The 26,553-nt window shown below is 32.8% G+C and overlaps 1 protein-coding gene across 4 annotated transcripts in view; it reads left to right on the forward strand.

Annotated features, from left to right (window-relative positions):
- Positions 1-26,553, forward strand: part of ZnT77C (Zinc transporter 77C) — a 192,089-nt gene that overhangs the window by 29,263 nt on the left and 136,273 nt on the right. For 3 of the 4 annotated variants that reach the window (XR_012758335.1, XR_012758333.1, XM_075379090.1), the window contains exon 2: positions 21,724-21,783. The exons of the other annotated variant lie outside the window; for it this stretch is intronic. The gene's annotated coding sequence lies outside the window, so the exon portion shown is untranslated. The remainder of the gene's footprint in view (positions 1-21,723; positions 21,784-26,553) is intronic. 4 annotated transcript variants of the gene reach the window in all.

Here is a 26,553-nt window from a genome sequence, read left to right on the forward strand (position 1 = left end):
GGAAAGGAAATTAATGAGCTACGGGAGAACAGAAAACTAATATTCAGACCAGTTAACAAAGAAACGCTAATTTTAACCCTTTTTAACTGCTAGTCTAATATTAACAAAAAATCGTATAAAATTCACTTGCAAATCCCTTTTGTAGCCTATCTTAACGGTTTATGAATGCAGTCTATCGCGTTATTTTATTTCATTTATACACTTGTAGTTTTACTGTAACTCACCGATAGTACTTTCTCGGTTATTAAATTACTCGTGGCGTCACCTTAATCGTATCGAACCGGATACTCTTCTCGCTGGATCGACTTCTCGCATACTCGTCTCGTAGTCATACATCTTGACCCTCCACGCTGGACCGTCGTCGTACGTCTCGTTAGACCGGTTCGCAGATCTCTCTACCGAATTCTTACAGCTCCACCACAACTCGCAGCCTCCCTTCGCTGAACTCGCAGAACTGCCCTTGCGGAACTGACCTCGTAACTGACGTAACGCCTCGCAGACTGGTTCGCGGATTTCCGCCGAACTGAACTCTAGATGGTCTTACCGGGCTATTTATATCGCTAGCCTATTTACCTGTAGGATCGGACCCGAGTCGAAGAGTGAGAAGAGTCGATCGAGGTTTTGTTCCCGTAAATTCCAAGCCTGGTCTCTTCTCACCGTACAACAGGTGTTAAGGGGTAGTATAATAAAATACGATTGTGAAACGGACTTATGCTTTACAAAAAGTGTTCTCCTTGTTCTTTTCTGGATTCTACAATTATTATATAATTTTTTACTTTTATAATAATTACTAGCAGTCCGTTATTCAGGCCCGCTGTACCGGTCTTGTTACAACATTTTTTTTTTCAAATGAAGAAGGAAGGGATTTTATGAAAACCAAAGGTACAGTATTTACGATGATAATTTACCGACTTAATAGCGCTTTCAGTATTTTAATAATCGTAAGTCGCTGTACTTATGTTGGACGCTATAAATCTTACGGTTGCGAGGGAAGACACAAGTTACTCTAGAAAAGATAAAGCCGTTCTCGGAAATAACAAATATTAGGAAAATTGAGTAACGAAGTGGTTTTTTTATCTTCTTTATTGGGCCGGATATACTATTGTATATCGGTGTACCTAACTTAAATCTAGAGGATATTCAACTTTAAAAGTGACATCTTTACTCTATTCGCAACAAGTACTAGCCTTATAATGAATTAACTTCATTATTCTCGGTAAAGTTAATTCGGTTAAAACGCCTCTTGTGCCTAAGGTGATCGGTATAAATAACAGTCGTAAAAGTAGCTGTGAAAATTAGTATGAAATAAATTAGTTTGTCTCTTTTTTGAAAAATAATCTATTCTATTTAATAGAATTAAAAACTTAAAGAATCGCATCCTAACAGCAGAATACGTTAAAACGATTGAAAAATCGATATTTAATTTTACCTGAATTACTTTCGCAGGGATTTCTGCTTTTTCAGAATATATTTAAAGAAAAATTAATTAATTAAAAATATAATTGCAGAATTAGATATTTACTAATCTCAACCGCTGAAATAAAATGAACTATTTTGATGTAATTACAATCCTAATAAATTACTAATTTAAATAAATCTTTAAATACAGATTTTAAATTATTTAAATTAAATTTATTATTTCCTAAGCCGGTTTTTTTATACAAATTTTACTTCGTTAATTGTATTTTAATTTTTTCTTTCTTGAAGTTTAAGGGACTTAAAATTCTAATTTATCGACATCGTTTTATAAAATCGGCTATTAGAAGACTATGTTTATTTACCTAATATGATTAGCGTAATTAAATATTTGTTTACGTATGTTTTTGTGAAGTAAATGTTATCGAGAGCATTTTATAAATCTTTAATTTATAAACACCACCAAAAATTCATTCTGATGAAGAAAGAACAAATCTCTGCAAAATTATTTGTTAACGAAGATCACAAAAAAACAGAGGCACATAATTTTTTTAAAATTAAATTTAATTATATAATTTTATATATATATATATATATATATATATATATATATATATATATACGTATACATATTTTACATGTTTTGTGCTTGACGATTTGCAAAAATGCAATTAAAAAACAAAAATCTATAAAAAATACATTTCCTGTCGAAACAAACCCTTATTTAAAATTTTGACATTTTTTTTAAGTAATGTATTATTTTTTTTTTAACGGACTAGTACAAATAGGTATGAACTTGCAGATAATGAAATGTTATTTACAATGTAAATATTACAAATCTGTTACATTATTTGCGCTCTTTAATTGTTACAGTTTTATTATTTTACGTTGAATATAAATTTGTGGTTTTAAAATTAAATCTTTTAATTTCGTTTTTTTCGTCATGAGGTATGGAGTAATTTTGATCATTTTTTTATTGACTTTTTATAAATTTTTCAAATTTGAATACAATACTTATTGTAGCGCGTAATTTAATCCTCTCATTTTCATACATTTCTCTATAACGAACGAGTTTTTTATTTTTAATTAAAATTACTTGGAACATTACGAATGTAAAATCTATATAAATGGAAAGCATACAAAACCGCTAACGTTCCTTATTTGAACAGCCGGCAGTAATATCGCTTATATTTCCAGGAATTTATATATAGCTTGAACTATTACTTTAAGGATAAACCTTCAAGATTACTATTTAAATTTATTTTTTAATTATTCGATCTCGCAAACCAAAATGTCTTCTTTTTCAATACGACCCTGTATGTATTTATTATTTGTTTCAAGCCTAGATTTTTGGCAAACGGATCGATTTTGAAAATGGTTTAAAAATTTTGTTTAAAATAAATTTATTTAATGTCATGTTATCACAATTTAATTTTTTTTTTCGAAAAGTAAATTACATAAAGATGATTTGATCTCATAAATGCTTATCTTTAGGTGGTTATAGTGTAGTAATGAGAGTATATTATTCAAAATATTTTCAATTAAACGTTTAAGCAAATTAACTGTAAAACTTTAGTTGGTGAAAGTGAAAAAAAAAAAAATATATATATATATATATATAATTTATACATACTCCGGCATCCCACATTGAATTAGCTTGAATTGGGTATTATTTTCTCTTTTTATTCCTTTTTCTTATTTTTATAACGACATAAGTTTTTGTAGTAACAAATTTTTTTATATTTTTAATACGAGCAGTGTTTTTTCTTTGTCTATCAATGTTTTAAAATAAAATAAATAAATAGACTTATAAACGTAAGATTTTTTTTTGATTTTCAAAAAAAAAAATTTCAGTTCAACTTAAGTTTAAATAAATTATATTTAATTACAGTATTTATTATTTTTTCTAATTTTAAAAAGTGAAAATGTAAAAACAATTTAATAGATTATTTTTGAATAAATTATAGATAATTACATTATTTATTACTTTTTCTAATTTTAAAAAATCAAAATTTAAAAACAATTTAAAAGATTATTTTTGAATAAATTATAGATAATTACAGTATTTATTATTTTTTCTAATTTACAAAATCAAAATTTAAAAGCAATTTAAAAGATTATTATATTTCACTTTCTAAGAATTTTTCAAATTTTATTTTATTTTATTAATAATAGATTTTTCTTTAATGATACTTTTTGAAATTTTTTCAAAAATTTCTCTATGGAATGTTTTCATGATTCAATTTAAACAAATTTTTTTATCGAATACCATCGCGTAATATTTTACCGTCAGTCTGTACATTATTTTCCTGTTTAGTTCCTGTATATTTCTGTTTAGTTGAAGCTATGTGTATAGCACGTTGTTTCATGACAGTGCGGGCAACGTTCACTAATTTTTTGCTTTATATTATCTACCTCTGTGTTTATTACGATTGCGATTCATACAAGGCGCTTGAAGTATAATAAGCAGAGGTAAAATTTCTTTCTCTTAGAGGAATAAATGCATTACAGGTGGCGCAATCAAACTTCATGCTTGCTGCCACGGCAGTGACAACCGCAATTTGAATCGTTCTACTATCCTTTTAGCATAAAGTTTGCTTCGTTGCCGAACAGCCAGAACACAATTTTTTAAATTTTGACCCCTTCAATTTATAGCTAATATTTTGAACATTATTACATCTTTAAATTTAATCTAATTTAGTTATATATATACTAGCCGGTTGGGGCTCCACCCCTTGGACCTCCGGGGCCCAGGCAAACCCTGGAATTGATCCAGGGGCCTATCCCAGGGTCGCAAAGCTTGCTTCGTTCGCCATTCCCGTTTAAGCCATAGGCCGAGACTAAGGCCTCGGTCTACGGCTTAAAAGCCTCCGTGGGATAACGCAATTGTATCCGGAAAATTTGAAAGCGGTCGTTGGTTCAAAAAAACAGACAGACAAATTTTACGCTTTATATATAAGGTAATATTGTTTTAATTGATTTTATAATACAGTTAATTAAAATTTAAGTAATAAGTTATTTAACCTTACGTATCTTCTGTGTAATGTACCAGAGTATTCCAGTAGGTTAGTCTTTATAAAAATGACGAAGAAAAAAGATGACAAAACCTAATAAGAAGGAAGAAGAAGCTGTTCGGTTAGGTTATGTAATTCCTATGAAATAAAAGCAGTTATACTCCGATAACGGTATTACTTCCATTTAATTTACCTGTCATCCTGTTGTTAGTATTGTTATTATTAAGCTCTTACTTATACTATCTCGTTGATTCATTCATTTTTTATTTAATTCTTTTAATCATATAGAAATCAACGTGAAAAATTAAATATTTTATTTGACTGTTATAATAGTTTTTAATTTTGTATTAAATAAATGGTATTTTCATATTAATTATAATTAAACTTGACGATCTTACTAAATTAATTTGGTAAATATCCTTCGACTAATACGTATTCTTTATCTAATAAAAGAAATCGTCTGAATTTGAACCGTCGTAATTATTTTAGTGTTAGAAAATATCGAGCAGCAACAAGCTTTTCTACGTTAATTTTATAACGACATGCCGTTAGCTTTATCTTGGAGATTCGCTATACCGCGTCCGCATTTGTCGAATTGCTGTATATTGCGGCTAAGCGTTTAGCATTTGAACGCAGTAGATTTGTAATTAGATTTTTGGCCGACTACTTATTATTTAACTTTAACTCTACTTCGATACAATATTCTCGACCGACAGTCTGTTGTCAAATTGTAATTAACAGAACATCCTCGGGCCGACGATCCGTGCATATAACGTGTAATAAATGTACGTACATACCCACCGGGTTGGTCTAGTGGTGCACGCGTCTTCCCAAATCAGCTGATTTGAAAGTCGAGAGTTCCAGCGTTCAAGTCCTAGTAAAGCCAGTTATTTTTACACGGACTTGAATACTAGATCGTGGATACCGGTGTTCTTTGGCGGTTGGGTTTCAATTAACCACACATCTCATGAACGGTCGAACTGAGAATGTACAAGACTACACTTCATTCACACTCATACATATCATCCTCTGAAGTATTATCTAAACGGTAGTTACCGGAGGCAAAACAGGGGGGAAAAAGTATACGTACATGATGGGATGAAGCCTTGGAAAAATTAGCTCCAAATAGGTGCTAAAGCTGCGCCAGGTATTTTGATCGTCGTGCGAGTAAAACGATAAAAAGCTACGTCCTCTCATTCTCTTATACCTCCAGTTAACCTCCGTGTTTCAGATACCTCTCATTTTTTTACGTTTTATAATTCTTTTTTAGTCTTCTTTTACACCGATCCTTCTAGCGTTGCTTTAATCGAACCTTCTTCTCTTATACGTCCTAGCCGGTTGGCTTTCCTATCGCGGATAGTTCTGATGTAGTTTTATTCTCATCTACTATTTTCATTTTTTAATCCTGTCTGCGCAGTTATTTTTCTCCAGTAGAAAAATCCGCAGTTATATATTTTATATATTTAAAAAAAATATATATATATTAAATGTTTTAAGCTTTCCCGTTTTTTATTTTTTGTTAGTTTCCGTGTTTTACATCTGTTGAGAAGCATAATCCGATAATTATTACCTTCATAAGAATTTTCTTCAGCCGCGTTACGTAACAAATGTTTCTTTCAATCGAACGATTCCTTAGCCGTTGCTAATCGGGTTTTTATCTCCTTTTTTACCTTCGTATTTCTCTAATAATATGCGCTTTAACTACTTCAATCCTTCCTTCTTTTGAATAGAAAAATCGTCATCGTTAGCTTTGTTTTGTTAGTGTCCATTTTCATATTTTGTATTCTGTTCTTTATAGTCTTTTAAATTTTAATCGTCGATTAGGTATTTTATATATCTATTTGCTTCATTTCCTACAAATATTATCATCTACGAGCTTAAAATAATGAAAAACGTTCATATAAACATAAGTCTGGAAACGATTTGTTTTCAAATTACAGTCTACCACAAGTTTCACGTAGATTTTCACTCTCACGATGTAATAATCAGAAAATTTTGGTTTTTATAACCAATCTTGTATGAAAAATTGAAAAAAATGTTTAATTTTTTAACAAGGATTCGAGTAATTTTCGTCGACAACATAATCGATTTGTAACGACGGACGAGAAGACCCGAGGGAGTCTGAAGAAAATTTCGGAAGAGTCTGGAAGTCTTTTCTGCGTAACGCCGAAAAAAGAAATCTATTAGGAAGGTCGGCCACGAACTAGCGGTGCCGGTGATGACGGTGTAGAATGTTTTAAGGAAACGCTTACGTACCCTCCCGTACCGTTTAAAGCCGTTACAGGCTTTGAAGCTTACGGACTCGCCGTGCGTGCCGTTAGCGATCGAAATACTGCGGCATGAGATAACGAGTTTCTAGATCGTATTGGTGTCGATAAATCTCCGCGATCTATTACTTTGCGAACGGGAGTCCCCAAAATAAAAGTCTTCTGTCCGATGCTCTGACAGAAATCGCTTATCTAGATACGCTACATACAAGGCTGTTTCCTCGACCGAGAGATAACATTTTATTTGGAAATAAGATTGTTGGGCCTCCCTACCGATAAACTCTGTACGGGATCGGTCGAATGACGTTTTCCCCGACCACCGGGTCGGTCAGAACGAACCCTATGTAGAGCTTTTTTCCAGCGGCCTCCAAGACCGACTCATGGCCAATCGATACAAGGATTAAAAGATTATACTATTGTATTACTGTCGGCTAGATCGGCCGATCTAAGGGTCGATTCCCAGGAAGGATATGGCGATTAATTTATTATATCTTTCCTTTATAGTTTTATCCGTTTAATTTTTATCGTTAAAATACGTACTAAACTGTGACCTGATATAATTATAACACAAATAAATGTAAGGAGGTGTTAACAAAAAAAAATAAAAAAATATCATTTAATAAACATTCGATCGATATCGTATGGACTGCGACATCATACTGTACTCCTATATAGGTAATTTGTAGTATTTGGTTAGCTGGCATCTCTCCCGCCACCACCCCATTCGGTCGCCCTAGAGTATAGACCAAATGTTCCGTGCCAAATAACGGCTACTGTGCCTAAAAAACAGATTTGCGACCTTGTTATTCCTAATGCTCCTAGTGAGCTCCTATCTTGCGTGAGCGGTTAAGCTGGGTGCTGTACAGCACCCGCTTTATGTGTCCCTACCGCTCACTTGTCACATTAAAACTAGATCGGGGAGGCGCACCCCTTGTTACAATTTAAAACTAAAAAAGTTATAAGTTAAAAAGACGGCAATTTAAGCCGCCACGCCTCGGTCGCTGTTTGTCAGCTAGTGCCTGTCCACCATTTAAAGCGCTTGGAGATTATTACTGGCTGATGGTAGCCATTATTTCAAGGAACACTTCCCACAGACACGCTACAGGAATCAATAAATCCCATTTAAATTAAACAATCTAACGATGACGGTTGAACATCGCAACCTCATCGAGGAACTCCCACACGGTCCGACAATGCGGCTCACGCCACATCGACTCGCCGTTTATGTACGGCCAGTTTTCCCCCTGACCTCTAAGTTCCGGGTGGCCCGGTCTCTGGCCCCCCCCCCCAAGAGCAGGGTAGTCGAACATTAGATGTTCGTTCGACTGGACCTCCCCGCAGACACATAACTCATCAGCCGCTAGGCGAAACCTGAACAGATATTGCATGAAATTCACATTGTTGATGAGCACTTGGGCACCCGCCGCCCTTAAAAATGAACTCGAGGCATACCATCCCCCCAGATCCTGTATAAATCTATACAGAGATCTTCCCTTAGTCGTGGTGTGCCATTCATGCTGCCATGCCTCCATCGCGAGGCTCCAAAGCCTCTTCCGCAGGCGGGAAATGGGCAACTGTTCGAAATTTAGACCCGGTCCATTGAATATTTATTCTTCATCTTGTTACCGGTTCTTATAGAAAAATCATTCGATTCCTTTTTTGAAAATTTTCAGTAATATGAAAATCAGACGGTCATCCCCTCCTATAAATTTGGTTTACGACAGGTGGTATCCGCGCTACCTCTTATGTATCTTGCGATACATTTTTATCTTATTAAAGATTATATAAGGGGCGTGTTTTAGTATCTCAGTAGGATATAAGAGTTCTTCAGTCGGGTTGTTTTTTTTTTAAGTTTAAAATTCTTCTGTATAAATTAACGTTAGTTTTATTTATTTAGTGTAATTTTACTTACTATTTCACCGCAGTCGACTTCTTATGATGTAATGGAAATAATTATACCTGCGGTATGTAAATTTTCATACGAAGAAACCGCCATCGATCGTTAGAATACGCCGATTTTATAGCATTCTGTATATTTATTTTTTATTTAATAGCCGACATCTCGTATAAGTTTACTTTCTTTCTTTTTGTGTTTAGCCTCCGGAATCACCGGCAGATATTACTTCAAAGGATAAATGTAATAAAGTCTTGTAATACAGTCTCAGGTCGACCGTTCCTGAGCGAGTGGTTAATTGAAACCCGACCGCCAAATAACACCGGTATCCGTGATCTAGTATTCAGATCCGTGTAAAAGTTAACCGCTTTTACTAGGATTTGAACCTTAGGACTCTCGACTTCGAAATCGGCAGATTTATGATGACGTAAAAGTTTTTTTTTGTAGCGTGTGAAAATGCCATGCCTGACCGGGATTCGAACCCGGGACCTCAGGATGAAAGGCCGAGACGCTACCACTTGCGCCACGGAGGCCGGCCAATGACGTTAAGGTTTACTACATTCTTATAAGTATTTAACAAGTTTTCGGTGTTTTCTATAAATTTAATTTACTGAAATCCTGTACGGCTACTTTTTACTGATGAAATTGCGGTAGTCACTCAAAACGGAGAAGATTTGACAAAAAAAAAATTGGAATTCTTTAATTCACACAAGCGGGAGTGGAACAAAAACTAACATACGGTCACTGTTCAGGTAAAACAGAGGAATTAATATCTCGATTGCAGAATAACATCCGACGGTCGCAGTAAAAAGAGTGGTAGTGAGCAGGATAGGCCAGGCCGTTTATAGCCATTTTCTATAAAAAAAAAAAGGAATTTAGAATCGAGGAAAACTTTACGAGACGTTTGTACGGAATATATATATCGCTTTATACATATGAGACGTTGACCCTGGGTTCCGTCGGTTCAAAAAACTCTGATGTGGTCACCGAATAACTTCCATGTACGCCTATTAAGTTACATTTATCTTTATATATTTATATTTTTTATTACTTTTTTTCATATTATTATTATTTATTATTATATTATTATTTATTATTATTATTATAATAAAAAATTTAAAAAAAGTTTAAAAAATGAAATAGGGTTCTCACCGACATACTTTCCCCTTGTAAGATAATATATATCGTTGAAAAGATCTCAATGAGTGCTTATTACTGCAGTTAAGAAAAAGTCCAAAATCCAAAAGATTTGGATTTTGGGCTTTTAATTTTGGGATTTTGGACCAAAAGAGTCCAATTTTGGTCCGGTCGATTGTAATCAAAAGGGGAGGTGCAGAACAAGATGTTACAATAGTCATAAATCCAAACTTTCAACGTTCTACGGCTAATCGTTTTTGAATTGTGCGAGATACATACGTATAGACGTCACGCCGAAACTCGTCAAAATTGATTCAGGGATGGTAAAAATGGATATTTCCATTGAAATTGAAAACCGATATTTTTCGCGATTACAGAAGGATCGAAGCGTTTGAACTACGGTGGTATAGAAGGATGTTACGTATTTCGTGGGTCGATCGAGTGACAAATGACAGAGTTTTAATAAAGGTTAATGAATCGGCTCGTCTTTGAAATAAATTAAAACGGAGAAGAGACGACCGGGTGGGTCATGTTTAAAGACTCGATGGACTATTACACGGTATACTGGTGGGGATTGTGGAAGAAAGAGTTATAGATGCAGACCTAGAAGATAGATAGTACATCGACCAAATTGAGGAAGACGTGGATCGCCAAATCTTTACAGACCGTATAAGAACGGGTGAGGCTCGCACCCTTTGGAGAACTGCTGCGAATCATTCTTAGGATTGCAGATTACAAGAAAACTTGCTTACTGTAACACGAATTTGATAAATAATACTCGTATTTAGGATAATCTCACTTTCCCGTTCTTGTAACCGATAAAGCGGTAAAAACATATTACCCTATTTTTATTTTGGGTTTTAAAAATCTATCGTCAATACCTATTTAGGTTAGGTCGATTTGGGTTATAATTGTTATTGTAAGCGTAACACAGTAACTTGTAATTTATATGAGAGAAAGTTATCTGTTTTTTCTTTTTCTTTAATGAAGCGTATTCAGAAGTAGAAAGAAAATAATTAACAAAGCAATCGGTTGACGGGAATTACTTTTTGCATTACTATTTTTTTTCCATTTTTACCGTGTTACGTTATTTATAAGAATCTAAATAACGTAAAACTTTATGTACGCTAATTACTTCATGTTTGCCGATGATTTAATTATTATGAGCTTAATTATTGGTTTAATAGAAACTGTAAAAAATCTAGGAAGCTATTATCTGTTTATATAATTTCATTAGCCTTTTATAATTTGCCTAATATCATGAAGAAAAATTAAGGTATAGTATTTTCGGTTACTTTTTAATTTTGTTAGAATTTATACTCGTGTAAAACGAAAACATTTAAAAAAATTATATTAGTACTAAATTATATTTAGTTTTTAATTAATTTTTAATCGTCTAGTTTTTTAACATTTATTACGTAAAACAAACATATCGTGTCCGGTTCGATGATAATACGAAAGTATTTTTTGCCCTGAAAAACCAAAAAAAAGAAAAAAGAGCTAAAAGGCGGAAAAGTCTTCAACCGGTACATTTTTTTCTATCGGCCCGATATCATTCAGAAATAGAGCAGGATCACCGGGAATCATTTTCTATAATTTAAAAAAGTTCAGTTAGTTTAGCGCATTTAATAAATCGTTATGGAAGGACAAAAAAAACAATCATGCAATACGAATTGAGAATCTGGGCCTGTTAAAAATTTTAAAAGACTAATTATCGATGAACCGAATCGCCGGAAAAGTATAAAAATTTAAAATTGAATCGCCAGAAGCGGTTTAAAATCGGCTCTAAAAAAGCTGACAACACGGTTTTAGGACTTTACCGTCACGCGGCAAACGCCACGTCTCGAGAAATTCCTACAAGTGCGGGTCGTTTCTGACGCACTGTGCATCGTTTTATTTAAATATAATATTTTTCGTCTATTTAATTCAATGAGTCTTAGCTAAAGCGCGCACGCCTACCGTATTTAATTTGCGCGAGAGTGGCGGTACTACGGCGACGGTCAGCACTAACTAAACTAATATAATTTCACAACTTACACAGAACAAATTTAACTTGTACGGTCGGTAGACCGGTACAAGTTTTTAATCTTTAACAAATACGCCTAAGAAAAATGCGACCTTAATTAAGCGAAATCTCGAGATACCGAGCGTAACCTTGCTTTACAGTCTCGCTCTCTAGACATCTTAAGTTGAAAATTTAACGGCATCAATGGCCATTTAAATTTGACCGAGTTTGGTGAAAATTGGTCTTGAAGTTCTATAGATATAAGGTGATTTAGAGACCGACACCGAATACACACGCGTACATACGAATATTAACATCGGGAAAATTTCCATCCGTTTTTCGGATTTCTTAGGTGTCAAAACGTAAAGATCCGGTAAAAACTGCATATGCCCAAATTGGATCGCTTATAGTACGTTCCCTTCTAGAGCTATAGCGCTTTCTAGACGGGAAAGTAAAAAAAAAGATATATATAGCCTTACTTTTATGCCAAATTTCTACTTTTTTTGTCGACGGAATTTTGAGATATGACGGGGAAACGCTTAGAAATAGGTCTGAATATTCCCCCGTTCCAGACCATTTGACTTAAAACTTTGAAATTTTCAATCGCTTAATAAGTACTTTTATCGTACTAAAATTCAATTTTATACGACCGCTATACAAAAAGTAAAAAAATAAAATACCGAAAACTACTTCTTCCCCTTTTTTTATTTTGTCCAAATTTAATCTACACCGCAGACATAGAAAAACGTTTTTGAACGGTTTCCAAAGAATTTATATCGATCCGGTCCGTACGTATTTGTCAAAATACCGGCAGAATCGCGTACATAACTGCGTGTACTTTCAGGAAATTTCTGTAATTTTTTGGTCTTAAAACGTCGATATTCGCAAAAACGGCGATACACAAAATTATTTGCCGATCGCTACACTTTCCCTTTGTAGTTGTGCTGCTGCAACAGCAGCCTATCTATCACCGGGGAAGCAAAAACACAGATCGGTATGAGTAACATTTAAACAATAGATTAAATTAAATCTGAATATCCGAATATTGGAATCGGTTGATTGTGAGATCGTGTTTAATAAATATTTAGTATTTAATACATATATCTATTGTATTTATTTAATATAATACATATATTGTATTTAATACAAGTATTTATATATTTATTGGATAAAGAATTTGAATTTAAAGAATTTGAAGAACCGAGCAAATTAATCGTTTTCAAACGGTAGTCGTGATTTTAAATAAAACGCGAATAATTTTTTGCGACTATATTTATCTCGGTCTTCAGTTTTTGTTACTGTAACCTTGTTTTTATTATTATTATCGTTTTGTTTAGGGTTGAGACGTGGAGCTTAAATTAAAAAAAAAATGTTGAAACTTTTGAAATTTGGTGTGTGTGTGTGTTACCGTAGAATATTAAAAACATTTAGTTCAATAAATTTAACGACTATAAATGTTATTAAGTCCAAAGCTTTAATTTTAATTGAGGAAAACGGTGACCGGTGTGGTACAAGGGGAATTGCCAAGGGCAGATAAACTATACGACGATGATTAATGTATTACACAACTTTTTTTTTTTAATTTAAAAGAGAAATAACGGTTTAAAAATATTTTAATATTAAGATCGATGAACGATAAAGGAAATAAAACAAAATGTAATATAATTAAGTATTAAATCCTAGCTAGAAAATAAATGATAGCCGACAAATACTAGAACCTTTTTACACAGAGTAGAATTACCGAAACATAAAAATACTCTGCTTCCGGTAAGTTACGTCGGCGGATACCGATTCTCGACGATAATGACAACAATTGTATAACAGCGTGTCCTTGTATATGTATATATGCAGCGACAAAAATGTGACCTACCGCAAGAACGATTTTAGCATTGACATATGAAGCGCTGATTTTATTTGTACAGCTCAGTTAACGTAAATTTGAACACCGTAGGGCCATTTTCGAGTTCAAATCAACTTTTTCCTGACCGAATCTATTTTTAAGAATTCTTATCGTTAATGGCCCGCTTCACTCTTATCAAATCAGGTGTTTCTATGCCCCCTTTTAGATATCTTCCGTTTTAAACGGCTACGTTAATATCGACCCCTTTTATTTCATCTTTCCGATTAAGATAACCCGTTAAGTTTTACAATTTCTCAAATACTGGCATTTATTTCTGTAACGATGAAAACGCTCAAAATATCCGGATTCTTTTAAAGTCGTGAAAAACAACTCAAAATTTGACAGTCGGATACCCAAATAATTCTACCGTTAATTTTGCGAGGTGTTTTTTTCCATCTTTAATAAACTCGTCTTAAATTATGCGCCGAATTAAATAGAAAATACGTTCTATTATTTAATCCTGTTAAAGGTTTGCGGTACATTTTCGACTAAGGTACTTAATATCTGAAAATATTTAACCCGTTTTCGACCGATTTATATTTTCCTATGAATAATACTTAAGCGGTTCCCGTTAAATAGTTTGTATTTTTTTTTTTTCATAACGAACTACAAAGTACAAAGAATTTGTTGTACGCCTTCGTTCAATCGATAAAAATTTGTTTTAAGCGTGTCACCCGCTTTTTATTGTTATTTATTTGTCTGATAGTAAATACGTTGTAGATCCAGGATCGCTGTATTAGAATTCATTATGATTTCCAAAATCGATAAATTTTTAATCGTACGTGTCTTTTTATTGTTTTATAATAAAATTTCTTAATATTTCTTTAAAATATATTTTCCTGGAATTAAACTATCTCTAATTGTAGACATATAAAACATAAAAGGCATCATCTAATATGCCACATCATTTTAAGGGCACCGGGTGTCAGGGTGCTCACCAGACACGCTAATTTTAACCAATACCTGTTTTGGTTCGCCTGGCAGCTGATGATCTGTGCGTCTGCGCGGAGGTCCAGTCAAATGAACACCTGATGTTTGACTGCCTTGCTCTTGTGGGTGGGGGGGGGGCAGAGTCCGATCTTCCCTGGAACTTAGAGGTCAAGGGGAAAATTGGCCACTCGCAAGCGGCGAGTCAATGTGGCGAGAGCCGCATTGTCGGACCGTGTGGGAGTTCCTAGATGCGGTTGCTTTGTTCAACCGGCATCCGTAGTTTGCTTAAGGGAAAGACTCTTACCGCATTGCCGTGGGAAGCTAATCCTGAGTACGGCTGATTACCAGCCAATTATTATGGCTCTAAGCGCTATAAAATGGTGGACAGGTACTTGCTGGCATTAGCGACCTAGGCGTGGCAGCAAATTGCTGCTTAAACAAAATAAATTTTATTATGTTTGTCATATATATTTTAAGTAGTTTACGGAGTGCGCCTACCCACTTTAGGAAATATATGACAAATGAATGGTTGGGACACGTAAGCCGATGGTGTATGGCACCACGCTTAGTCCGCTCATGCTGTTACGTAAGCTCTAGGAGCTAACATAGCTCCCAGAGCTATGTTACATAGTTATATTAAGGATACTGATCGCTAAACTTTTCGAGGCTCAGTTGCCATTTGAGGCACAGACATTCGGGCTTGTGCTTTTGGGTGACGGAATGGTGAATGGGGCGTTGGCGGGAGAAATTCTAAGCAAACCAAAATGCCACACCGTGTACACAGACCAGAATTAGCCAAACGAAACGAGCCGACTTCTCCCTAAAAGCACCACGGCCGGAAAGAAACCGACTTATATACTTGTTAGGGGACACTCAAGCTGCATCCCGCGGACTCCTCACATCAGGGAAATGACCGTGCGTGTAACGCCCATCAGCTGTCTCATCCTATCTAGCTTGCCACAATTGAAATCCGAGCAGTTATTTAAATTATGGTTTTACCTCATCGGATGGAAGGCCACAGTGCATTATATACTTTCAAGTCCTCACCGGTGAAAGCATGAAGCCATCAAACTTAATTCGATACTTGGAAACTAAACATTCGATCGTAAAATCAAACCTTTGGATTTCAAAAAAAAAAAAATTACCTACTTTGAAAAATCGACGAGCTTTTATTTGTAAATCAAGCCGTACTGATAAAAGTATATTGAAGCGTCTAGCGTTAAGAGCATTCTCCTAGCGTTAAGAGTAGCTAAGATGTCCAAATCCTATACGATTGCAGAAATCCTCATACTGCCTGCTGCAGTTGATACGGTCAGTGTTTTAATAGGCGTAGAAGAAGCAAAAAAAAACTGAAAAGAATTCCGCTTTGTAACGACACAATATCAAGGCGAATCGATGACACGGCTGCCGATGTTCGCGATCAGGTAATTCAGCAAATTAGTTTAAGTGAATTTTTTAGTATTCCATTTGATGAATCGACAGATTTAGCAAACGTTTCTCATTTCTTATGTTTTGTGAGATATGAATACGATAGGGAAAAATCAGTCAAAGAAAATATTTTGTTTTGAAAATAAATGACCTGGTCGTGCAACAGGACAATGTCTTTTAGATGTTTTTTATGAAACTACTAAAAACTATATTAAAGGCGACAGAGGAAAGAACAGCGGATTTCTGGAAAAATTCTAACATCGTTATACACCAAGGGCGGAAATGACGCTCTGCTTCCTTCATAGACATGCGCTTACTGCAAAAAATATGCCGGAAAATCTCAAAGTTTTTGTAAAGCTGTAAAAACGGTTAATTTTATTGAAAGTCGACCGTTTCAGAATAGACTGCTAAACTATGCGATGAAATGGGCGAAAAAAAATCTGTTCTTTTCCTTACAGAAGCCAGATGGTTATCGCGAGGTGAATTAATTTCCTGGGATTGGATGACAAACGCCATTTCAGTGTTTTTGCAGAATAATGAGTATATGTTGCTACCGGCTTACTTAGCTCTTGTATTTTCGCATCTGAACGACTCGAATGTGAATTTTCCAGAACGCGATAAAAGCATTTTATTAATGACCGACAAAGGTTGTGCTTTCATCGAGAAGCTTGATATCTGGATTATTCGCCTTTAAAGATTTTGATATGTTTCCACTCGATTTCGATTACGCTGAGAAAAAGTCGGATGAAGAAGAAATTATTATTCACCACAGTTTGTGTATCAAAGATGCGTTTGCGTGTGCGTGTGCTAAAAATTCAGTCGGCGGAGTATTTTCCGAAAGATAAAATGATTTCTCGAAGAAACGGGTACCGAATCCATTTAGTGAAAACGCTGTTGCAGCCGCTGTTACCGGTTGAGATTCACGACCGGCTCAACGAAACGTCTGCAGATAAAACTTTCCGACTACAATTCACATCTGAAGATTAAGAGACGTTTCGGCAATAATGAATACGGCAATTTAGACACTGAAGCGTCGAAAATATTAATCCCTTCGCCAAGTCTTACCTCTGTGAAAAGGTTTTTCGTCTACGGTCGCGCTAAAAACTAAACATAGAAATCGACTTTTATCGCTTTTCTGTGTTTGTAACATAGATCCACCTACGGAGAAATTTTTAAACGGATAACAAAGCTAAATAAATTGTTTATAATAAATGATTTTTTTTCCATAAATGGTTTTATTATCGTTTACGTGTAAAGCTGTAGGCTAATTTTGCGACTCCCTTTCACATCACCGTGACCCCCGGTCTGAAGAAAGCTGGTATACACCTAATAAATTTGTATATTTTGCTTTTTAAGACTCCGTCTAAGCAGGCGGCAAATTCTTCAAATAAACATTATTTAATATAATAAATATAGTACTCCGATGTTGGTTTTCTAAGCTGAATATTATGTTTTCACGGCAAGTCTCTGAATTAATAAAAGTAACGCGCTTAGAAAAAACTACTGAAGTAGATGCATCCTCTTCAAAAATATTAAATAACATTTTTTTAAAGCTAAAGTTTTTTCCTTATTGGCATATACCCAATATAGCTTGTTATATGTATGTATACGTGTGACGTATAGCCATTATCGGTTGGCTATTATTATACTAATTCCATTATCGGTTATTATTCAATAGCACTTGTGACATTATTTTATAAGTCCCCGGCAGCAATGAAACACCTCTACAGTTGATATCCGTCTTGGAGTTTATTTTTTGGAGCGGATGGGGCTACCTTCCGTTCTTCCGGAATTCCCTTCTCTTCTCAAATTTTATGAAACATCCCTATGGTCTTCCGAATAAATCACTTCGTCTTCTCCAGAATCTATATTATTTACATCTTTAAACTTATACAAAACTAAGAACGTTTTCAACGATCGTAAAAACATTATTTAATGTGGAGAAAATTAAATATGAATCCGTATGTAATACTTGCACTTATAATTTATAGATTTTGAAAACGTTTAAGCAATCCATTTTTATTACCGACGTTGTGAAATTATTGCGGTTTTATTTCGATAGATTTTCGATGTCCTTGTTGAGATACGGTTGGCAGTACATAAAGAATTATTTATTTTCTTGGGTAAAAGGTTTCAAATTAAAAAAATAACACAATAAAGCTTAGGCGTAACAATTAATAATCAATTAAATTAATGTTAATTAATTAATTTAAATGTCACGAAAGAAAGAAGGGTTGCTTGGACAAGTTGTATGTAATGAACCGTTTAATCGAAATAATTTTGAATTTACCCTATTAAACTTTACAAATAATTAGGTCAAGTGAGTTTTACAAACGTGTGTTGTTAAGACTCGGGTTTCATTTCCTCCTTGTTTTTTTGTTTCTTTTACGACCTCATAGGATCACTTTAGTTCAATTTCTGGGCCAATCCATTTTGTAATCGGTTCTTCTTATTTCCGAATCGTGTAAGTTATTTTATTCTTGCTTCTTTTCTTTTTGCCCAGATCCTTTTGAGGCGTTCTGATCATTGGAGCCTGTCCTCGTCTGTTGGATTTATTTTTGATTTTAGGTTGAAATGTTATCGTATTAGTTTTAATTAGTTTGTCGTATTTTCCAGATTTTGTGATTAGATCTTTGGAGATTCTCAACTCTTCCGTATCTTTTCGGACTTCCTTTATCCATTTCGGTTTCGTTGTTCTTTCTCGGTATAAGTTAATTATTTGGTTTGCAAGTCTGGTGTTTTCTACTCTAAGTAGGTGCCCCGAGAATGAAATTCTTTTTTTCCTGAAGAAATTTATCAGCGGGTTTATTATTTTATATACTTCTTCATTTGGGATTATCCTACACTGTCCTACTATGCTTTTCTTGTTTATACATTTTCTGACTATCTTCCTTTCTATCTTTTCGATCCTTTCTACTTCTCTAATTTTGTTAGGTCCGAAGAGAGTCTCGCTGGCGTATTATATTTCTGAAATAATTACTGTTTGGTAACGTCTGATTTTAGTTTTTGTCGATAGGTCAAAACATATTATATATGTTTTGGGTAGTTATTAATGATTTTTTAAGTTTCTCGGTTCTTTCTTGCCGGTTTATTTTCTCATCGATATTACGTGTTACGGTATCTATACTAGGTATTTAAATTTTCCCATTAGTTCCACTTTGTTTCCGTTTACGTTTACACGATTAATGCGTAGCGGATCCCTGACCGTAATTTTAGTTTTTTCGTATGATATATTCAATCCTATTTTTTCAGCAAGTTATATTCGGGTGCTAGCTTCTTTTATGTTGTTTTAGAGGAGGGCTAGATCGTCTGCGAAACCCAGGCGGTTTACTTTAATTTTTGTTCCGATGTTTATTCTTTCCGGATTTAATTTTCTCCATTCGCCTCCTTTTTTATTTGTGAAAATAAAAAATTTACTTTTTTTGTTACTCTTATTAAATGAATTTGTCTAATGCTCTTCTGTTGGTCGGTCTAGTTCCATCCTTCAAAGAATCAACACGTGTTTATTACAAACGTATAATTAATTAATATAATAACGTTTTATATATATGAATTACAAGTTCAAAGGATATAATAAAAATAATTTATATTATAAAGGAATTAAAGATTTTTATTTATTTTAATGTAGCGTTGAAATAATAAAATATTTAGAATAATTAAACCTAACCGAGGTATTGAACCAAGGCGGCATATTATTTGACACGTGTATCGTTATAATATTCGCATACGACGGTAAGAATGTGCGTGTGAAAAATTATTTTACAGATGTTATTTCTTCGATCGATTAATATCCACGAAGAATATAAAACGGAACATTTATTAGTTCCTATTTAGTTTGAAATTATCTTTCTTCTCTTACTTATTAGCACCTTACATTCGTTGATTTATTCATGTCGTTATTAGTTTTCTTTAATAAAGTTATCGAGTCGAATAATCTTTTCGTATACGCTTATCGAGATTAAAGTTTACAATGAACGCTAATTATAATGTAACGCATTTGAAATTTATTATAATTAGGGTATTGTTAATCGACTATTTATAAACTTCTTATATCTTATCGATGTTTTAAATTTACACCTATCTTTTTCTACCGATCGTTTCGTTATCGAAAGCAAATGTCGGCTTATATAAATTTAACTACGGGTAAAATTTCTCTTAAATTAAGGACGTTCATTATTAAGACGAAGACAAAGAGCTTAAGAAAAAAGAATTTTTTTAAATACTTGTACGTTCTTTGCGGCGAGAAAAGAATCGCAACGGTTTTAAGGTAGTTTTTGTAGCTGCAATCGCAGACTTCTTATAAGAGAGACGGTACAGAAGATCACTTTCGTATTGTGTTGATTGCAAATCGTCAGTTGACGCGAAGTATTTAATCAAATTTTTATTCTCTAATATCCCTCGATCCTCGACTTATTAAATATTTTTTCATTAATATATAAATTTCTTATTCGGCGTATCAAAAATTTTTTTTTTCCAATTTATAAAAATAATTATTTCTTTTAGATGAAAACCGGAAAATATCGATCAACGATTAATCGAGAACGATTAGTTTCTAATATAAAATTTTATTTTGCTCGTTTTACAGTACATAAATTTGAGTAAGGTAAAAATTCATTAATGAAATGAAATCGGGTCGATTAATAATAAATAAAATGTAGAATAAAGTAAGGCTTTCCAAAATTGTTTAACGTTATTATGAAGTTATTTATTAGATTTCAAAGGTACTGGAAAAATATTATTACTGTAAATATTAGGTACTGGAAAAATATTACGCGACTAATAGCTATAACGAGTTTATTTTTTTGGGTAAACGGTTTCAAATTAAAAAAAATAACACAATAAAGCTTTGGCTTATAATTGATAATTACATTAATGTTAATTTGTTAATGTAGACGTCACGACAGAAAAATGTTTGCTTGGACGAGCTATACGTTAAGAACCACTTAACGTTATTAATCCTTGATCTTTTATTTATAAATAATTAGGTCTAAGCGTTTTAAAAATTACGCGTAAAAAATTCTATTCTTTTTTTTTGTCATTTCGATTTAGCGCAGATTCAACATTCCGCAACTTCGTTCTGGGTTTTCCGTTCTCAGTAAATATTTTTTTTTTTATTAATTTAAGTAGGTATTATAACAGAATACTATTACAATATGCACCTTTAATAATTTCGTTTGACTGAGGGGGTAAGCCAAACGATTGAGAAGGAAGGATACTATAAGGAAGGAACTATTAATTATTCCCCCCCGTCTCAGCCGCCTAGAAAAAGTACAGTCGCTTCACGTGATATAAATTTTGATAATCCTTACGGATGCAGCTGTTTCGCTTTGAAGTAAAAATAAAATAATTAAGCTAAGATTTCTGTCGAGTTTGCGTTAAGGTAGTTATTTTTATTAAAATCGTTTACATTTTAACCATAAAAATAAATCTTGTTAATGAAATTTCTCCAGAAAAAAAAGAAAATCGGTCAAAAACCGAGATGATTTAATAAATATCAAAACTCTTAATGTACAAAGATAAAAAGATATACGTTTTTATTTATGATAATTTCTCTTTCACCGCTTAAGAGTGTGTCTAATGATAAAATTATTAAGACAAAAACCTTATGTAACATTAGTCAAATAATTATATGAAAATTGATGCGCGATAAAAGATATTTTTTACTTTATCGTACTATTAATTTTTGCGTTATACATGTATGCTGATTATAAAAAACAAATGACTTTTTTCAGATTCAACCGAAAGAGAGACGGAATAAAGAGAAATACTAATTATCTTTGAAACGTTGACAGGTAACAATAAAAAACAATTTATTTATTTATTTATACGTACAACGATTAATCGTTAGAAATTTATTACGTAAAATATAATAAGTTATTATTAATTTCTAAAGTACTGAAAAAATTCACCTCGTAGTTATGATGAAATTCTTTACAAATCGACTGACCGTTTATTCTATTTCATTAAGTATTATTTTAATTTTCTTAAGTATATTAATTTTTAAAATATATTTTTCCTGACAGAGTTGAAACACTGCGTATAACGATTTCTTTCACTCTCAATAAAAAAGGACGGTGCGTGTGTTTGTTTGTTGTGTATGCGCTCCCATTTCTATTTTAGCTGCTTCTGGCGCAGAACGGACCACCGGTATTGCACCGGGCGGCTGCACTCAGGGCACGAACAATTTATACTTCTCGAACGATTCTTCTTGATACGAACGATTTATTAGTAGTTAAAATATAAAAAAGTAGATAAAAAAGGAAAACATTGGAGGTAGAGCCGTGTCAAAAAATCACAACACAAGAAACAGCCAAAATTGCTCAGAATTTGAAGATTTCCGTCGTAAAAGTTTTTGTTGTTGTTAGTAGCCAAATTGATGATTTAGTTACAATCTGTAAAAATATTTATAAAAATCATGTGTAGTGAAACAGACCGTTTAACATTTTCGAAGCGGGCCTACAGCCCCGATTTCTACTGACAATCACAGCAGGAATCGGCTATACAATCGACATCGTTTTTTTTTCAGAGAAAATAATTGATTATTATTAATCATCGATTATTATTATTAGCGATATGTTAAATGATTATTATTTCGTACAGCCGCTTCACGCAAATTATAACGACAACAATTATTATAATAAACCGATAAATTTATATTTAACAAATTTAGAAACGCACTGTTTCTAAAATAAAAATGAGAGTGCATACAACAAACAACCAAACCCGCGCAATCCTTTTTTACGCAGAACGATAATGTATCACTCGGTGTGCTAATAGACGGCCATTATTTGGCTTGGTAAAGAGGGAAACTGGAAACCGCGTCGTTTTACATTTTCTTATTTCCCGTTATGCGATGCTGTTATTGTTAAAGATGGATTTATCATTTTGAGATCGACGTGTGATTCTGGGCTTACAATCGTTACGGATACGGTAATCGATTTACGAACAAAAATAATACGGCCACCGTATATATATATTATAATCTATTAGGAATTTTCTTTCGTACTTGTATGATGGTAATTTTTTATTCTGCATTCTTTGCAAAATTTTATTTACCAGGAAAAATGATAAAATTTTAACGTAAATACTTTCAAAAAAGGTTGACAACAATGTTGTCAACGTTTTTACTTAAAAGTATTTACGATACTTTCATGGCAACGGATATTTATACTGTGTAGTGAAAAAAATAAATATAAATTAAAAAGGTTATCTAAGATTTATTTTTTGGGATGATTGTAATTTTCGATGAAGTCTTATTGTAAAATTATCATTATTGGAATTTATTTTTTTGTGTTCCCCTCCAAAATTACACTCTTGAGATTTTTTTTGATTTTTTTACGTTTACTATGTTAAATTGAAGAAACTAAAAAAATTCCTTTGAAAAATTTACAACTGATAAAAAGTTACTTAAAAAAATATATTTTTCAGATAGAATGGACTGATAGCGAGAAGTCATCGGAAGATAAACTTATTATGATGAAAACTTGATAAACGTTTAAAATTAATGTATTAAAAATAATTTAAAGAGTAAATCATCGGTTTGTACATCAGTATATAAAAATTAAAATTCTTTCCTTCTATTGAATGTTTATTATTAAATACTGAATTTATTACTTATTAAAAAGTTTTTATGTTTAATGTATATATATATATATTTTTCACTCTATATGAGAATGAAATAGTGAAAAGACGTAATGTACATCAGTCTGATATCTTGAATATAAATTTGAATTATGCCGTTTGTATAATTTTCCTTTATAAGTTTCTTCTATAATTTTGGTCGTTAGTTGAATGTCACAGCAATATCTTAGAAATGAGCGACCGATAGAGCTGAAATTTTATTTGTAGCTTATTACTACCGATAGAGGTGTTTAACAACAACTTAAAAAGTCAATATTCAGATTCAGGTTTAGGTTTGGTCTAACTCGCGGTATTTTATTAACGTCTTCATACGGACTGGAATTCTAACCGTAACGTTTACCGTCTTCATTTCATTCACATCAAATTTTAGGGGTTAAATGTGATTATTTGCCGTAAAATATTAGGCGCTCTGACTGTTTACGACACAAGGGAACGATGTTATATCGGCGACGCTATGGAACTAGATTTCTCCCTCACACTCTCTCTCTCTTCTCCGGCAAATCAACATCCGGTTGAATGTAAGTAGACGGTTCCGCAAAGTAAGTAGACGGTTCCGCCCGTTTATAGCAGATTCTTCTACCTTAGAACGATGTGATTTTTTTACCGTTTCACCACCGTTCCCCAAACACCCGGGTAATCCTCAGGAGAGGACTACTCGAAAATCTTAAATAAAAAATGATGAATTGTAACATCAATTTAAAGGGTATCGATAAACAAAACTTTTGACGTGAAGAAATACCCGGCTACAACGACCTTATCGAAAATAGCGGCCGACTTAATGGTTTTCTCAGCTAGTTACAAAACAGGCTGCAGAACCGTTAAATAACTGCTCGGCTGTAAACCCTAAAAAAATTAAATCTAGGAAATGCTTCTACCTAAAAACGATTCATTTTTCGGAACGAGAGCGCTATTTTGATGATTGAATTTTTTTAGCCTTTTAGTACGATAAATTAATAGTTTTAAAGAAGGTGCCTTTGCTAAAGTCAATTTTTCTGCGCGTTAGTATTGAGAATTTATTTGGGAGTTCCCGTAATTTATTAACATCGTATCCCTTAAACAGTCTATTTTCAAAAATTCTTATTTTTCAGTTCGTACAATTTTGTTTTAAACTTCGATTAAATTTGATCAGAACGATTTAACGAATACCTATTCTTGTTTACAGGTTTGCGGCTAGTGAAATATTGAATTTTTAAATTTTCATACTTTTTAATCTAAATAATCCAGAACTCATTTTTTTGCATTATACAATAAAAATTGTTATTTTTTTACGATCTAGTCGCTGAAGGTTTATTTTATAATTCGAAATATTTTTTTTTTATCGGAAAAAAACAAAAATAAAGTATCAAAAAATTTTCATCAAATTTAATAAGAAACAATAAATAACTTTCTCTTTTATTAAGGAATAATATTTGATAAACCCAAATTACTCCGTGATATTTAACTAATCGCTTAAGTATTATGTTTATACTGTAAATGTACGATATCCGTTTAAGTAATATATCGTTTGATAGATCGGTGAAACAAAAGGAATAGTAACAAAATTTCGCACGGAGTTAAGAACTTTCAAATTAATAACGGTATTATTAAAAAAAATAATATCTCTTACATTTTATTTTTACAATTTCTCTAAACAAAAAAATATTTCATCGAATTCTACATTACGTTTATAAAAATAATAAAAAACCGGTTTTAACTTTAATTTTACTACGTTTGTATTCATCTGATTGTTTCGCTTGAACTTCACTATTGTGTATTATTATAAAATTCTCATACAAGACTTATGCCTGCACGAGACGTCACATCTGTTCCATTTAATCTTTTTTGTTTTACATTTATCATTGTTTATTTATTATCTTTTTTTATAAAAAAAACTTCCTTTTTTTCCCTTCCGTTTTCATTTAATCGAAACGATGAATGTGACGTGCGGCAGAGGCTAATTTGTCAAACTTTCTCTAATATTAAACAAAGAGTAAAATAAAAACAAAGTATATTAAAATCGATAATAATTATAATAAAACAAAACAGAAAAGAACTTCAAAAATCAAAGTATTTGAGGGGAACAAAAAGAGATTCCACGTTTCATAAGTAAATATACGTTTCTATTTTTTTTTAAATTATTCTTTTTTTTTATAGCCATACTCGACTTCGTTCGATTCACGTTTTGATTGCCAAAAATAGGGAACGTTTTTGTTCTCATAAAATTTATAACTAAATGTTTTAATACGTTGTAAAGTTTCGTATTGTAGATGTTTTAGACTTATTTTTTCGGCTTGTGTTGATATCTCAGGAGCTACAGATTGAATTAATCGTAAAACAAACAACGCAACGGGTTTTACTCGTTAATAATGATGAAGTGTTGTTTTAATACTGTGTTTAAATACTCTGTTTAAACAGTAATTGTTAAAACTTTTACGAAGATAAAGATAGTAGCTATTACTATTATTAATTAATTATATGCAATTCGAAGCGAAATAACAGTAATTATCATTTATGTCCCAACCGATTTACATTACCGCTCTGATTATAGAATATACGATTGATTATACGTATATATTATATTAAGAAATTACGATACTCCTTAAACAGTTCGAACGTTAAACATAGAAAAATGAAATTTAGCAAATGCTCCTATCACGGAAGGATCAATTTATTGATGCGAGACCGTCATATTACCGATCCCTCATGAGAAATACTTGAATTTTAAACGGAAAGGGTAGAGTTAAAATTGTTTAAAGGACACTGAAAAGACTTTATCGCACAAAAACCTTCAGTTGCGGTAACCCTAACAAAATTGCCAGCCGTTAACTATTTTTCTCAGCTGGTTATTCAAAAGCGCTTTACATTATTACACTTCAAGTAGCGATTTCAAAACAAAAGCGGTCGTTTTTTCTGTTTAAATGTCGTGAAAGCCTAGTTCTTAA

Source organism: Lycorma delicatula, chromosome 11 (assembly GCF_047948215.1).
Source record: "Lycorma delicatula isolate Av1 chromosome 11, ASM4794821v1, whole genome shotgun sequence".
In the NCBI taxonomy this organism is placed as follows: Eukaryota; Metazoa; Arthropoda; class Insecta; order Hemiptera; family Fulgoridae; genus Lycorma; species Lycorma delicatula.